The 11,953-nt window shown below is 35.6% G+C and overlaps 1 long non-coding RNA gene across 1 annotated transcript; it reads right to left on the bottom strand.

Annotated features, from left to right (window-relative positions):
- Positions 1-9,225: 9,225 nt before the first annotated feature.
- LOC145587777 (uncharacterized) lies at positions 9,226-10,758 on the bottom strand. The gene is made up of 3 exons (XR_014101430.1): positions 10,700-10,758; positions 10,275-10,340; positions 9,226-9,771 (listed from the first exon to the last, which is right to left on the bottom strand). It is a non-coding gene; the product is annotated as an uncharacterized LOC145587777 (long non-coding RNA).
- Positions 10,759-11,953: the final 1,195 nt, after the last annotated feature.

The raw sequence follows: 11,953 nt of genomic DNA, 5'->3' as shown, positions 1-11,953 counted from the left end.
AATTTTCAAAAACAATTAGAATCCGGCTTCAAGGTCCCAAAAGTTCTAAAGACACTACCTTAGCATACTCTATCCTAGAATCAACCAAAGATACTCTCAAACCATGCACGCCGTTACCATTTAAAAAAAAAGCATTCAACTATACAAGTTCAAAAGTATTATGTCCAAAACAAGAACAAAACAAAACACATTGCGAATTTGCCTTGATAGAAACAAAAATTTTGTTGGAGTTTTTCAAAATAAAGAGAATGGAAATGCATATACAATTGTGCATGGCATATTTTAATCAACATCCCATTAAACATGATAGAATACCCTCCCCCAAGCTTGAATGAGACAACATGCTCAAACATAAATCATAGAATCCATGAGAGGGGTAAAAAAAGAGATCAATCCAACAAACCAACACATGTCCAACAAGTCATCAACCATTAGAGAAAGAGCAAGGAAATATATTGCCGGATGTTAGGTGGTTGGAAATACCCGCAAAAGACCCAATTTAACCTTTCAAAGCTAAGTTCATCTAGAATCGAATCTTGCTTTCCATATGTTAGCAAAATAGGAGTCAATTTTCCTTGATTCTTGATTAAAACTAATGCACCAAAGTATATCAAGTCATGTACCTAGCAAAAGGCACACAAACATTTCCATGAGAGAAAATCTATTCTAAAAAGAAAAGTAAATGAAAGCAATAAAACACGGGTTACTTCCCCAGAAAGGCTTGCTTAAGGTCCAAGCTTGACCGCTCTAGAAAATAATACTGCAACGAATGCAAGAGCTTGTCAATGCACTACTACACATTTCGTAAGATAACAAGTAGGCATATGAAGAAAAGAGAAGGTGTAACAAGATCATTGCACGCAAGTGAGAAGGGAGATGCCAAAAGAAAGAAGAAGAAGGATCAAAAGGAAATTAAAGAAAATAAGAAGTAGAAGGGGGAAAAGAAGAAATGAAAGAAAAAGAAAAAGGCAAATCCTCCTCACTAAATTTTAAGTTGGCATATTTCCTCTCTTCCTCAATAACGATGAAATGAGGGACATGAATGGAGGTAGATTCATCTCAAACTCATCTAAGTCCCAAGAAACGTTCTCGATGAAATCATCCAAAAATCCATAAGTCCTCATATGACTCTCAAAAAACAAATGAGACATTTCCTCAAAAGAGTCTATATACTCATAGATTGAAAGGTCACAAACATACACTTGAGACTCATAAAGATGGTAGAGGAGGTTAGGGTTCACAAATTCAACATTAGCTTCATTCCTAACTCCATCTCCATCCCTCAAATGCTCACCAATGGGATCCTCACACTCTCTTGATTGCTCAAAATCATCATCATCATCCTCAACACACACATTGGATTTGGAATTTTCACAAACAAGCATCAAGGATTACAATTGGCTTTCTAGCTCTTCTTTTCCTTTCAACTCTTCATTAAAAATTTCCTCTTTCTCTCTAATCATCTCCAATTGGCTCCTTAAAGTTTCCATCATTTGTCTCTCTAAGGGCCTAAGATTAGGATATATCTCCAACTCCCTCAAAGATTCATCAATTTGGCTATATGGAATTAGAGACTCATCACAAGAGTTTGGAGAATGAAAGGGTGAAGAAGGATGAGGATCAAAAGTGAAAGAAGAGTCACAACCAAAGGTAGGATCATCAACATTATAAACATGAGCATTTTCATCAAATTGGGGGGAGGGGAAACAATCAAGCATATGAGATTCATCATTGAGGGAACGAAGCACATCAGAAGAAGATATGGTAAATAATGAAGAATATTGAAACACACCATTAGCATCAACTTGAGCATGTACCTCATCATCATGAACAAAAGGGGAAATAGAATTGAAAAAATTTGTTCTAGGTTCACTAATGGGATCATGTGACAAATCATGGGAAATCATGCTAACATTAGAAGAATCAAGACAATGCACATCAACATTAGAATCATGATTACCCCTATTATAGACATCCCAAGCAAACCAAACATAAACATCCCAAGCATCATCAATTGACAATGCTCTAAATTCACCATTATGCATGCTTTCAACTACATTCCTAGTTTGCTCATTCAACCTAAAATAACAAATCTCACAAGCCTCCCAAAGACTATAACAATTATAGTCTAAAAATCCCTCAAGTCTATTGAAATATTCACAAAAAGGCACATTGTCATATTGAGGAAATGAGAGACATGCCATTTTTTTTTTTTTTTTTTTTTTGCAAAAATCAAATAAAAGAAAAGTATATACAAAGACCTAGACTCAAGCAATCAAAAACACTCAATCACAGACACCGTTCCCCGGCAACGGCGCCATTTTGACGAGGTGAAAACTAGGTCATTGACTAATCCTCCCTAAGTCAAACTAAATTTATAAACACTTAACAAACCTAAATACAAGTATAGAGGTAAGTCAAGGGTCGAACCCAAAATAACTGTTATGTTCAAGTGCTTTCAATAAATGCCTAAGCTAGGTCGAAGTCAAGGGTAAAGAGGTAAAACTTACAACTAACAAACAAAGAAAAAAAAACACCAGGAATGGGGATCAATAGGTAATCATGACAATTGCCACAACTAGGGATAAACATGCCAATTAAAGGTTGTGAAGACTAATGATAAGAGCTGCCAATTGGAATCAAAGAGCTATCTCCTAATCGTTAAGCTAGATGTCTCTACGAATAACAAACTAAGAGAATCACAATCCAAACCAATCGACAATTGCAATTCCTAAATCAACTGGTCGTGTCAGTAGCAATCACAAATGCAATCTAGCATAATTCTCAAGGCCTAATCGAATTACACACATGCAAACTTACATTAATTACTTTAATCTCAACAATCAATCAACAAAATTCCCAAATTAATCCCAATCAATCAATCATACAAGTTTCACCCAATTCCTAGCTAAACAACTACTCAAGAACCATCATCTATCAACAAACAACTAAAGAAATCAAGAATCAACAAAATATTAGGAACAATTACACTAATGAAGATCAAACCAAACAAAAATGAATCTAAACAAAACAATAAGATGAGATAGAGTTAGAAATGCTCATTGATAATAGAGAAGATCTTCAACACAATTGTCACCTTTGTATCATCAATCTCTCAAATCACCATTGAAATATCTCACATTCTCTCTCTAAATCTACTCCTAAACTAACCCTAAAACTAGAGAGAGAAACTCTCAACTAAGCTAAAATTATGTCTAAAATCTTCTTCTCTATTCCTCTCTATAGAAATGAAGGAAATCTATATATAGTAAAACTAACTAAGGAGAGTTAGTTAGACATCCAAAAGAGACCTCAAAAGGCGCGGCCTCTCACTCCATTGCGTGGTCGCAACAAAATAGGTACGGAAACAAGGAGGAGAGACTGTGCAGCCGCTCCTTGCTCGGTCGCGGCTGCGCCATGCACCTGCGCGGCCGCTCCTCCTACGCGCGTGGCCGCGCCATGGGAGTAGGGCATGTCCTCTTGTGCGCTCCAAGACGACCTCGTAAGCTCCGTATGATGCATGATGATATAGGCAGTTTCTAGGAGCCATCTTGGTGGGTTCAACACCGCCATTTCACGTCCACGTGGTATGAGGGCGCAACCTTGAAGACTTAACTCATGGAATCCTTTCCTTTTGGGGTTCAAAAAGAGGGACCGAGACACATCTTTGGCTTGAGAACCCCGAGAGAAATGCCATTTAGCCTCTCAAACATCGCTAACTTCCTGAATTCAAAGAAAAGCAAACGAATAAAGAAGAAAATGCAAAATAAACTAGGAAAAGCAAGAAAATAAGAAAGTAACTACGGAAAAAGAAAAATAGAGAAAATACAAGTAAAGCTAGAGAAAAAGAGGTAAAAGAGAAGTAAAAGTAATGAAAAATCATCATAAAAGAAGCTAAAAGAGTGCCATAAATGACACTCATCATAAGAGCTCAATTAGGCATCTCCACTTGAGAGAAAACTTATAGGCTCATTATTTACTCGAGTAGTGGTTTGGTTTGGCTTGGCTAACCTCCAAGCAAGAGACCCGTCGCGATTGTGTTGTGGGTGGATATCGTCGGAGGCCGTTGCGCTTGCGAGGCTTTAACTTTCTCAAGTAAGAGCTCCATTTGGTCGAGCGAAGCACGCTACAAGGGCAATTTAGTCTTTTCTCTAATCTTGTTATTTATGCATTTTGGTTATATTAATTGTGAGTTTTTCCTTGGGCTCGAGTTTCATTTTCGCGGTGAGTCGATCTTATCGAAACCCAACAGCGGTATCGGAGCCTTGCTCATTTATTTTTATAACTAAAAATTTTCAAGGTGTTTTATGATTTTATTTTTCTAGTTTCATGTTACTAATTAGATTAGTTGCTCGGTTTTATTAATTTTAATCCCATTTTAATCTGATTTTTGGCCCCGATCCCAGATTTTTGCCCAAAATAAGTGAATTTTTGAAGGAAATAACGTTTTGGAAAGTTTTCAACGCTTTTAGGACTGTGAAAAGGCCAAAATCCGACCAGAATTGCCTTTTTTCGAGGGTTTTTCGTTTTTGACGAAATATTTTAAATCTTTTAACCTTGAATCTTAATGGCATATTTATGGTGATTATGTATTTGGTTCTTTCCTTAATGTTTCTGCATTTTTTGACCTCTTTAAGCATGATTACTTTGAAGTAATTAGTGCTTAAAAGATTGGTTAAATTTTAACATAATTGCAAATCCATTGCATTAAGTGTGAAAAATTTATTATTTGATGCTTCTAAGTAATAAAGATCCAATCTTTAATTGTTTTAAGTGGTTGGAATTGTGAGTTACTAAATTCCATGAATTTTGTTAAACTTTTTGATATAATCATTTATTAATTTGATTGGAATCATAAAGTTTCAATCTTGTGAAAGAAATTTCATTTATCTTCATATTGGAAGATATAATTTTTCAAGGATTCACAAGTTAAAGTTGGAATCTTTATTTGAATTTTTGTGTTCATAATTCCAAATCCCCTTTATTTTTGTAAAATCTCATGATTAATTTAAGTTAATTAAATTAATAGTGAGAATAGCCCTTATTCATTTTATTGCATCAAGTTGAACCAATTTTTGTGTTATAATTTTCATTTTGCTCATTAAATTAATTCTAAAATTAATCTGGAATTAATTAATTAAGTTACGCAAAAATTCGAAATTAATCCCGAGAGTATGGCACGCAAACCAAGGATATACCACCCTCGGCCAGCCGGGTTGCTAAGCAGCCCACATGTGGCTGCCAAGGGATGGGTGCGCTTGGTGTGCGCCATACTAAATTGAGTGGCTGGTGCGCTACAAGGCAACAGCAGCATGCTACGGCTGTGTGGCTATGCGTGCATGCTGCTGCTTGGTGCGAGCTGCTTGCGTGCACTGATTGGTGCGGCTGGTGGCTGTGCGTGTGGGGTGTGCTACTAGCTTGCGGCACGATGCGCACAAACCCACACTTGGCACTCATACCCTAGTTTTAAGGCTATGTTTATTTTGCGTTTTGGCCATTTTATTTATTTTAATTATTTTAATTATGATTATTAATTTTAATTAAAATTTTGGAGGCTAGGCCTCAGTTTTGAGCGGCACTTGCAAAATTTTATTTTGGCAAAATTTTGGGTTTACCGACTTAATTAATTGGATTAAATAAGATGGATGCGGAATTTAGTGGGAGTTAATTGCGCTAAATTACATAATCGGTTAAAAAACTTTGACTAGTTTTAATTAGGCGCGTTAATCGGATTAACAACCTAAATTAGTTACTAGTTTACGCGTGTTTATGCATTATTGCTTGTTTATCGTTGTAAAATGCATGGGCCATTCACAAATAGTGAATGGATGAATGGAATGTATATTATCTCATAGATTTTATAAAAATGGCAAATAGTGGGGCCCGATTAGGATAGAAAATACGGATTGCGTTCCGTCATGTATTTTTGTAAATATAAATACGGTCTGCGAACCGTTGAGTATTTTTGTACTCATTGATTCTTTGGATCTTGGAATCGACTTATTTTCACCAAATAGGGACAATTTAATGTGTGAATAAGACGTTTAAATAAGTTTGAATGATATGCATGATTTCAATCTTATTTATGTATTATGAATGGTTTTTCATTTCAAATTCTTTCAATTGTAATCACATAAACCATTTGAAAGAATTTGAAATAAAAACCATTTCAAATTCTAAATATTAAGGTACAAAATACTCAACGGTTCGCAGACCGTATTTAGATTTACAAAAATACATCACGGAACGCAGTCCGTATTTTCTATCCTAATCGGGCCCCACTAGTTGCCATTTTTATAAAACCTGCTGGAGAATATACATTCCATTCATCCATTCACTATTTGTGAATGGCCCATGCATTTTACAACGATATACAAAAAACAATGCACAAAAACGCGTAAACTAGTAACTAATTTAGGTCGTTAATCCAATTAGCACGCCTAATTAAAACTAGTCAAAGTTGTTTAACCGATTATGTAATTTAGCGCAATTAAAAAATTGAAGCTTCCACTAAATTCCGCATCCATCTTAATTACTCTAATTAATTAAGTCGGTAAACCCAAAATTTTGCCAAAATAAAATTTTGCCAATGCCGCTCAAAGCCGAGGCCTAGCCTCAAAATTTAATTAAAATAATTAAAACCAAATTAATTAAAATAATTAAAACGGCAAAAGAATACAAAATTGCGTAGTCCAAAATGTCTAAGTGCCTAGCACCAAGACTCGGAGTGCTCACTACTCGCACAACCGATTGATGCTCAATGAACGTGGGAGTGACTTACGATGTCACTTACGCGTTACACAAACCACATCAGCGAACTTTCACACACCTAATCGTGACCCATAAAGGCCATGTTGCGCGAGCTCATTGCACTACATTGCTCCACAAGCAATGTCTACGCACACTAAACCCTATCAAGCACCAACATGCATACTATGCCCCCCACCAAAAGGCTCGAGCACGCGCAAGCAAGCCACGGGCAGCCGAGCCACGCACAGCAGCACGCATGGCTGGCGCGCCGTGTTGCTGGCCGCAAGCAGCAGCCACACAAGGGCTACACCGCCTTGAGGCAGCCACATGCGGGCTGCTATGCAACTCGGCTTGCCAAGGGCTGCTTTGCCCTCGATTTCCGTGCCATATCCCCGGGTTTTTAACCCAAATTTTACGTGACTAAATAATTAATTCCAAATTAATTTTAGAATTAATAAAATGAGCCAAAAATGAAAAAATTATACAAGTCCAACTTAAATAAAAATTCATCAAGGGGCACAAAACCAAAATTATTTCCAAGAACCATTCTTTAATAAAATTGGTTTAACTTGGTGCAACAAAATGAACAAGGGTAATAACTCACTATTAATTTAAATTAATCCTAAGATTTTGACAAAATAAAGGGAAGTTGGAATTATGAACACAAATATTCAAATAAAGATTCCAACATTAACTTGTGAATCCTTCAAAAATTATATCTTCCAATATGAAGATAAATGAAATTTCTATCACAAGATTCAAATTTTATGATTCCAATCAACTTAATACATGATTAAATCAAAAGTTCAACCAAAAATTCATGGAATTTAGTAACTCAAAGTTCCAACCACTTAAAATAATTAAAGATTGGATCTTTAGTACTTAGAAGCCAATTCTTGTCAGATTTTGGCCTAAAACACAGTACTAATAGGGTAAAATCATTTCCAGAACACCTTTTCCACCCAAAATTCACTATTTTTAGGCGAAAATCTAGGTTCGAGGCCATAATCAGCTCTAAAATGGGCTTAAAATTAATAAAATCGAGCTACTAGTCTAATTAGCAACATAAAACCAGAAAAATAAAGCCATAAAACACCTTGAAAATTATTATTATAAAAATAAATGAGCAAGGCTCCGATACCGCTGTTGGGTTTTGATGAGTCTGACTCATCGCGGAAGAAAACCTGAGTCAAGATCACACTCACAATTAATATAATCAAAAGACATAAGTAACTTAATTAACAAGAATTAAGGAAAGATTAATTACCTTTGACGCGTGCTTCGCTCGTATCCCGAGTTCTTACTTGAGAAAGCTTTAAGTCTCGCACGGGCGAAAACCTCCAACGGTATCCACCCGCAACTCGACCCCCGACTAGGTCTATTGCTTAGAGGTTAGCTAAGCCCGACCAAAATTCTCGAGTAATTATATGTGTTTAAAGGTTTTCTCAATGGATATGCCTTTTTTAACACCTTACTCAAGTGATTTTTCCCATACCCTAACTTGGGTATTTATAGTGAAAATCATGAGTGAAATCCTCTCTCCCAATAATGTGGGAGAGTTGGTAAAATCAATATTCTTTCTCTATTTTTAAATCAAAAATAAAATTAAATATCAAACAACTAATTAATCAACAAGTGGCACATTTAGGAGAAGAGTTAGGTAAGGACCACAAGGAGGGGAGGGGACCAAACTCGATCCCCAAGCACTTCCCTAACAGCCGGCCACCTACACACCCAAACCACCAATAAGTGGCTGCCAAGTGGCACCCCAAATTGGGCACCAAAGCAGCCGGCTGGGCTGCTGCCTTGGCGTGGCTTGCGGCTGTAGCCTCAGCCCACCTAGCTAATAGCCTTGGCTTGCGGCTGCTGCCTCGGCCCGGCTGGTGCGGCTAGCACAATGCTAGCATTGGTGTGCTACACTAGTAGAAAAAGCCTCATTTGCGTCGCTCATTTATAGTGTATTTGCGTCGCTTCTATGAGCGACGCAACTGCTCGCGACGCAAATGACTTTTAAGTCATTTGCGTCGCTCCTAGGGGCGACGCAAATAAGAGTCATTTGCGTCGCTCCTTTATAAACAAGCGACGCAAATGACTTTTTTTAAAAACTTATTTTTTGACATTTGCGTCACTCCTTTATAAAAGAGCGACGCAAATGACTTTTCTGATAAACTTATTTTAAGTCATTTGCGTCACTCCTTTATAAAAGAGCGACGCAAATGACTTTTCTGATAAACTTATTTTAAGTCATTTGCGTCACTCCTTTATAAAAGAGCGACGCAAATGACTTTTCTGATAAACTTATTTTAAGTCATTTGCGTCGCCCCTTTATAAACAAGCGACGCAAATGATTCTTTTGCTAAACTTTTTTTGTTATTTGCGTCGCTCCTTCATAAACAAGCGACGCAAATGACTCTTCCAATATATGCATTTTTTGTTATTTGCGTCACTTGTTTATGTAGGAGTGACGCAAATAACTGAGTAGACAATACAAAACTGTTGTATTTGCGTCACTTGTTTGTTTAATGAGTGACGCAAATGAGGTGAATTTTTTTTTTTTTAATTATAATATAATAATTGCCTTGTATATGTTTGTAGTACCTGTTTTCCTAGGTATAAAGTAATATGCTAACGCTAATATAATTGAAATTAAAATGCAATATTATTGAATAATGCAAATGTAAATTTCGGCAGAGTCTCCTTTGTAATTTGGCCTACCCATAAAATTGGGAATGACGGCATTATATTAACAACCTGTCCAATAAGATTACATCTCAATATCATAGACATTATACTCATAATCCCAACACCAATTAACCAAATTACTTCATTTCAAGCCTATAATCCAAAACAAGAGTCAAACATGCGCTAAGTGGTAAATCTAAAGTTCAACATTACATATAAAATACTCTGCCCAAATATCTCGGATCTCATTTATCTCCTCCTCGGTGTACCGCCTTAATCGTTTGTCCACAACCAGAACCTCGAGCAACTTGTGGAATTCACTTCCGCATAATTAAGAATCTGCCATAAAAAATTACATATATTAAACCAACATAGTTGATTCAACTTAATCTACCATGTGACATAAAAGTTGTTATTCGGCATTGCTTATTAGCCAATCATGGTGTAAAACTTGAAGACCTGAAACGAGTGTTAAATGCTAGGTCCAACTTAATCTGCCATGTGAAATAAATGCTAATTGTTATTTTGAAATTTCTTTTTTTAATTAAGGGTTGAACAAGGTGGTTGTTTAATGGATGGGATATTGATTTATAGTTTTTTTAACTTGATGACTGATTGAAGGTCACCTTAGCTAGGTCCAACGGATGGGAAGTACCTTTTTGTCGCCTAAAGTATGTGAAATTTTCAGTCCAATGAATTAACAACCTTATAACAGCTGCAAAGCTAATGTTTTATTGTCATCAAAGTTAAAAACAACCTCTTTATACTTGAAAGTATCTCTTGACATTACCCAGTGGGCTGTGGCATTCTCATAACACAACAGATATAAGAAGACAACATACCAATGATCCAATAGCAACCAGGGCACGAAATTTTGAATCTAGATCAATACTCTCTGCTTCAGCAATCTGCAACCAGAGAATAAATCAAACTTTTTACCCAGCAAATAAAACTATAAAAGTAGCACTTCTGCATTATTATACTTAAACAATTTGTAAGCTCAATCCATGAGCATCGCAAATACTCCTCGATTTTAAATTATCTTTTAAGTTTTCCAAATAGATTTAGTAATTGTTGGCCACTGTATTCAATCAAAATTTATTAATATATTCCTACATTCTCAAACATAAATGCAAAATGATCCCATTGAACAGTTGAATCTGAGCAAGCATTATAAGATTGCTATAGTTTTAATTGCATCAACACATAAGACAGAAACTTAATACAAAGGGCAGTTGAAAGGAACCAGAGGATTTTAGTATTTTACCTCAAGTGCAGCTGATAATACTTGTAATTGCCCTTCTTCATCTCTCTTTTCAATCAAGAGCACAACAAAGCTAATACAATTACAATGGTCAGGCAATAAGATTTCATAGTATCACCACAGAAAATTGAACTTGAAGTGAACTCGCAATATATATTATAAAATTCAAATTTTATAAAACCATTGGACATGCATCAGCGAGTCCCAAAAAACACATATATAAACAAACATATTCGCCAAATGATCTGGATATCATAGTCCAACTTAAAATAATCTGAAATTCAATATGGATCATAAGTTTTCTGTATATTGTAAACAAAATATTTGACTGGTGTACTTAGTTTGACAAACATCATGTGTTGCCACGTAACGCGGCACAAGCAGCCAAATCAATCAATAGAAATACCACTCCGTAATCGTCTATTGTCTCCCTATGCAGTATTCGAGATCGGTGCCATAGATAAACCCAAACATACTTCACATGAGATTTTCCATACTTCTCCGATGCGAACAAAAAGAAAACAATTATCCAATACTTACCGACTCCAATCACCAAATTAATAGTCATGTTGATAGCGTAATTGGACTATATGCTCATAAGTCATGACAACCAAATCTGATCATCCGGACAAAGGGAGTAAATGTAAAAACTGCTAGAACTAAAAAGCAGTCAATTCAGATAGACAGAAACTTCAATTTTACTTCTAAATGACTTCACCTAGATTTTTTATTTATTTATTTATTTTATTTTATTAAATATCACTTACTTTTAAATATTATTCACATTGAAAAAACAAGTAAAATATTTTTTTTTTTGGTGTAATTTGGAGTGTAACATTATCATAAATATGGGAAATATAATTAACACTGATCACAAATTTCAGAACCCATACACATTTCTATAAGAATGCAATTATGCATCACGAATGGACTGTCTGACTGTCACTCCTGTATCGCGTTTTTCTATCTTCTCTGTTCATATATCTTCTGCACCACTGCAACACTTCATATGCAACTTTGCTCTTTAACAAAATCTCAATAGTAGTCCTATGCTTTATATAAGAATTTCCATGAATGTATGTTATCCTCAGAGAATGTGTTATAATGTAATTACAGATTTTCCCAACCAGGTATATTGGTTGTGGCTTCATTCACCATATTTATTAATCTTACCCAAACAAGTAAAATATTCCAATCCAGAAAATACTTCATAGACCGAGTAATCAATATTAAAAAAAAAACACATATAAAAAACAT

The sequence above is a fragment of the Chenopodium album genome, chromosome 17, assembly GCF_948465745.1.
Source record: "Chenopodium album chromosome 17, dcCheAlbu1.1, whole genome shotgun sequence".
Taxonomy (NCBI): Eukaryota; Viridiplantae; Streptophyta; class Magnoliopsida; order Caryophyllales; family Amaranthaceae; genus Chenopodium; species Chenopodium album.
Note: the sequence above shows the minus strand (reverse complement) of the source record. Positions and strands in the feature narration are given on the sequence as shown.